We start from the raw sequence: 6,000 nt of genomic DNA on the forward strand, positions 1-6,000 counted from the left end.
TTTTTCTGATCTGTAATGCACATATAACTCTAACTGTTCCAGACGAAGGTGTGGTTGGGTGTGTGATGCAAATTCTCCCACTGAACTGATTGTCTGTTCCAGGACATAATTACTTCTTGGATGTGGCCCAGTAGGATGCCAACTCCTAATATAAAATCATGGTCAACATAGCTCAAATTTCTGATTGATCTGATAGATCCCTTTATAAAAAAGGAGAGAGGGCGCACCTGGGTGGCTCAGTCAAGCATCCGACTCCTGATCTTAGGGTCATGAGTTCAAGCCCCATGTTGGGTTCCACACTGGGCGTGGAGCCTACTTAGAAAAAAAAAAAAAAAGGAGAGAGAAACACACACAGTTAAAGAATATAGAGTAGCCTATGTAGAAACTATGTGTATATAGCCAAATAGAATACATATGAAATATAAAAGTATCTTTCCTATTATAATGAAGCACACTGTCTATGTTTTTACTTAGAATAATAGTTATGCTTTATTGAGCACTGATAATTGGCAGATATTGTTCTCAGTTTTCTCATGTATTACACCTAACCCTCAAAACTATTTCCCGGTATTTACAGATGTGGGAAACTGAGGCTCAGGGAGATTAAATAATTTGCTCAAGTCACACATCTAATAAATGCCTAGACTGAAATTAAACCCAAGTGGATTACAGTAATTATTGTGGTATTAAATAAACACCCAATTTAGTTATCTATTCTCCTGTTAATGGATACTTCAACTGGAGAAACAATGATATTTTAATAGTTGTTATCTATATTTGGTAGGATTTTGTAGTTTAGTTTTATTCTTTACTGTTATGATGAGGAAAAATTACTATTTTTTCCACTATTTCAGACTGTGGCTCTGCCTGTTCCTAGCAGGACGACACTGGGCAAATACCCTCTTTATATTTAATTTTTCATCTTTGTCATATCTGGAAATTGAGAGTGTTGAGACAACTTTTTGAGGATCCCTTCTTGCTCTGAAATTCTGTGGCTTGTAAGGCTTGACAAGGGATAGAATATTGCATGCAGAGGACCTATATAATGTTGAGACTAAAGTTCATGTTTATATAATATTATTTCTAGAAATACATTATAAAACTCAGTTTTCTCTAGAAAATACCCAAAAAAACCCTCAGAGGAAAAACTAGAGAAAGCAAAGGGAATCATTTTGGAAGAAAGGTATAGTAGAAAAGCATTTTTCTAAGAAGCAGGACTGAGTTACATTTCAGGAATTGCTACTTTCCAGCTGTGTTGAGAAAATGCTTTCCCTCTGATTCCCAGTTGCCTCTCCCACCATAAATGAGGCAATTAGGAATTGAAGAAGTTAATGTCTTGCTGTAATATCAGGTAAACTTGGTACTACATGAAACATCAGAATCAGAGCAGTAAGCAAAGTAGGTTTATCACCTTCTGGGGGATGGAGGGAGGAAGGCAAACATTGCTGACTCTTGGACAGTAACACAACACATACCAAAGGTGCCTCATTCCAAAGACAAAATGAGCTTTTCAATATAAGCCTTTCTAGGAGAATCTGGGGGTGGAAGGGTAAGGATGTTTAGTGATTCCCAGGCTACATAATAGCAAAAGGCTTGTCCTATGAGATCTGTATGCTTATTTGCAGAGGACTCACTTGTAGATAGTCAGCCTTTAATCAAACAGTCCTTCTGTATGGGAGCAGAGAGAGGTGCCCCTACTCAACATTCCTGATTTCTTCCTCCCACAGAATGAAACCTCTTTCTTGCTGCAAACCATGGTGGAGGAACTGATATGGTTCCTCTCTACTGTGTAATGATGATCCATGATCTTGATAAAGAAAGAGTCTGACAGTTACATAGTTGAGTACACACTGAGGGCAAAGAGGAAAAAGGGATCACAGCACATTACATGATAACAAGAAATCATGTAACTTACTTTAGGGAAAAATGTGGATAAAGGGAACTCTCATATACAGTGAATGAATTATAAATTGGTAATATCTAGTGATGTTGAAGGTGTATATTCCCTACAACTCAGCAGCTTCTTTTCTAGGAAAATTCTGCCATGTGTATAAAAAGAGATATGTTCAAGATTTTATGGTGGCACTGGTTGAAAAGGGAAGGAATTAGAAACAAAGTGTCCATCAACAGGAGAAAAAATAAATTGTGTGATTTAGTCATGAAATAGAACGCTACAAATATAAAGCAGTCAAAATAAGCAAACCAGAACAACACATACATTAATATGGATGACACTCACAAACGTAATGTTAAATAAAACAAAGCACTTTGCAAAATAATACCTGTAATATGATACTATTTATATAAAGTTTAAAATTCTGCAAAGTTATAATATATATTGTTTAGAGATAAATACAAGTGTAGAAATAGTAGAAAACCCAACTATAAGTGATAAACATTGAATTAATGAGACTACCTCTGAGAAGGAACAAAGGTCATGGAAATACCAAGGATTTTAGAGAGAACCCCAGCAATAACAAAAGCAAATATGGAATAATGTGAAAGTATGATAAAACTAGATGCTGAGCACATGATTTTTATTATGGCATTCAATATTGTTGTCTGAGTTTTTTGAACTACTTAATCTTGAAACACAAATTTAAAAAGTTTAAACATTATATATAGCATGTTCAAGTTTGTGTATTTTTTAATGGGTATAAAAATTGCCTTTGACATGTATAAAAGATAAGATGCCAATCAAATGTTAGAAACATTGAATTATCACCTCTGGATTCTGTAGAAATATATGAACCTGTAAGAGGAGATAAATTAGGGAAATTATGGGTTTCATTATTGTAGAGGATTTTATCCTCTTATTGAATGAAATTTTATCCATTTGTCTGACTAATATTCTGGCTCTGAGTTTTACCACATATATAAGCACAGGTATTTCAATTTTGGTGTAATTTATCCATTTCTAAAATTGACATATTGGTTTTTTCAGATTATTGTTTCCAAGCTCTTTGACAAGAAAAAGTAGCTTCTAAAATTGTAAGTAAAGTCAGCACATTTGTTTGGCTATTAAACCTGATGTGTGCTTTAATTTCAGCAAGTAAAACTCATAGGAATGCATTCTCACCGTGTCTGTCCAAGACACATTGAGACAGTGAAGTTCGAAGGTGTTATGTTCCTGTAGATTTCTATTATAGTAAAAATCCTTGAAGCATGAGAAGTGTGTAGCCATACTGATTTTCTCCCAGCAGGCAATGCAGAATTTATATACTCTATTTTGCTCCCATAAAAGAAAATCTATTGCCAAAAATAATGGTCCTGCACAAATTATATATTGAAAATGATCAAATACCTCCTTTTAAAATTCTCACTTTTTATGTGACATAAAAATACAAATTAGGAAACCAGAGTTTGAAGAAAAATGGTTAAAATTATCATGCCTTTTAGCATCAGTTTTTATTTTACTATATATTTTACATAGCTTGAATTAAATATAATTTTGAGGCAATAATGTGTCTATTTAATTGCATATTTTTATTAAAATATTTTTTAAAACTTTTCAGGAAGTCTTCTAAATTACATATTTCTATAATCCATTCATTTAGTACTTCTTGTAGACTTACCATGTGCAGGATATGGGGGACCAAGATGTATAAGGAACACACAATTTAGCATGTACTGAATTTATATATTCAAAGCATTTGCCAAGAACTTCTTAATATCTTATTTTACAGTAGCTCTGAAATGCAGATATTCCCATTATGTTGATTTTGGCAGCTCCTCTCATCAAGTAGAGTCTATTTCCCATAAGTTGACTCTGAACTTCTCTTTTGGTTAATTTTGGTCAACAGAATGCAGTAGAATTGACTGTCATTTCTGAGCTCAGGTTCTAAGAAATCTTCTACTTGCTTTCTCTTGGCATTCTCACTGCCATGTGAGATTTTCTAGCTCAGGCTAGCTTACTGGAGGATGAGAAATTATGTGGAAAGAGCCAGTTGTCCTAAGAGCCACTTGTCCTAACTGAGGTTATCCTACATCATCTTATTGCCAGCCAACTACCAAACATGGGAAGGAACCCAGCCACGATCAGTAAAGTTGTACCCTTTATACAAGTCTCATTGAAGATGTGTAAGCCCAGCCAAGCCCAGAAGAACCACCTAGCTTACTCATAGATTTAAGAGAAATAGGATTCTAAGTCAATAATAAAACTATAATTAATAATACTGTATTGTATATTTGAAAGTTGCTAAGAGTAAATCTTAAAAGTTCTCATTTTCTTAAAAAAAGCATTCAGAAATGCTTATTTTTTTTCTAAAGATTTTATCCATTTATTTGAGAGAGAGAGAAAGAAAGAGGGCATGGGGAGCAGAGAGAGAGGGAGAAGCAGACTCCCCACTGAGCAGGGAGCCCAATGCCAGGCTTGATCCCAGGACCCTGAAATCATGACCTGAGCTGAAGGCAGATGCTTAACCAACTGAACCACCCAGGCACCCCAGAAATGCTTACCGTTTTAAGCCACTGAATTTTGAAATAATTTGTTACACAGCAATAGTTAAGTGACACACTGATTTCAAAAAAGGGACATAATTTAAATTAGAGGTGACTAGTGAATCACACCTGTATAACATCAAAGCTCATGTTCTTTCCATACATTACATGGGATATAAATAATGTAGAAGTGTATAGACCAAAGTAGTAAAGCTATTCCAAACAGGTAGGAGTAACTTTGATTGACATGATTTAAAAAGCTGTTATAAGGAAGATTTTCTTTGGATTGTGCCCTTAATAGCTGGAGTTGGAGGAGGAGGCTTGCAGTTGAAAAATGAGCTAAGATACAAAAGCAAGAAGGTGAAAATTATGTTCAAAGAATGGTCAATGAGGCTGTTACCCAGAAAGTACAGTTGGCAGAAAAGAGCATTGGGAGATAAGGCCCCAAGAGTGGTTTTTATTCATACTAGTTTTTTTTTTTCATTCAGATAAAATTTATATGGAAAGAAATTGCTATTAGTTCATAAGCAGAAATAGTAATTGGTTGAGTGTTTTGATTACTTGATTATAATTTCATCATGTTTTGAATTAAAATATACAAATGTCAAAGCATAATTTATAATAAAAAATTGGTGTTTCAAGAAGAAAATATACTTACCTTTTGAAATGACTCGATATAACTGAAAGGTCAGAGATTTTGGAGAGGCAACACTGGATGTGAAATTCACCTTAGCCATTTACTGCCCGGACACGGACAAGATCCTTAACATCTCTGAGACTTAGTTTCCTAACCGGCAGAATGGAGGCAATGAATAACTATCTCATAGGATTGCTGGGAAAATTAGGCATAAGGTATATAGAAATGTCCAGCACATAGTAGGCACTTGATACATAGTAGCTATTTTTACAAAACCAGCATTTAATACATTTTTAAAAATCCTCTTAGAATCAAAGTTTCACTAGTGATCTTAAAGATGGACACAACCATGAATAAATTCAGTGGTGTTCTTAAGTGCAGTGATTCTTCATATTTTACTTACATGATTTCTTAGGTTATATGTCAAATAGAAGTATTTATGCTATTCTGCAATTATGGAACCTGCAGAAACTCATCTTAATCCCTGCTTCCTCCACAAGATGAAATATATCGCGTTCCAACACCAGAAAACATTGAATTAGTGATTTTGTGGTAAGAATAAAGTGTAAAATGAATTTCTATCAAACACAGTTGAAGAATGAACCAGCAAATTGGAAAGGGGCAAATTATGGGGGGGATCATTTTCCCCTCAGAGGTTTATCAACTGTCCTTATAAACTTGCCATTGTCTTAAGAGACCTATCAGGGAGCAGCAATCTAGAAGGGGACAATGAATCCACACACCAACAATGACATATGAAACAAAACTAGTGTGACTATTAAAGGAGTAAAATCCAATGCTGTATCTTTTTCCAATTATTAACAAATATGTGCAAGTGAGTTTGTACTGAAACTAGTGCACTAATTCATACTTCTGAGAATTTAAATCATAGTCATCTTTTGAAAACAAAGTAGCAAAAACTT

The sequence above is a fragment of the Mirounga leonina genome, unplaced genomic scaffold (genome assembly GCF_011800145.1).
Source record: "Mirounga leonina isolate KUSES-001 unplaced genomic scaffold, KU_Mleo_1.0 Mir_170, whole genome shotgun sequence".
Taxonomy (NCBI): Eukaryota; Metazoa; Chordata; class Mammalia; order Carnivora; family Phocidae; genus Mirounga; species Mirounga leonina.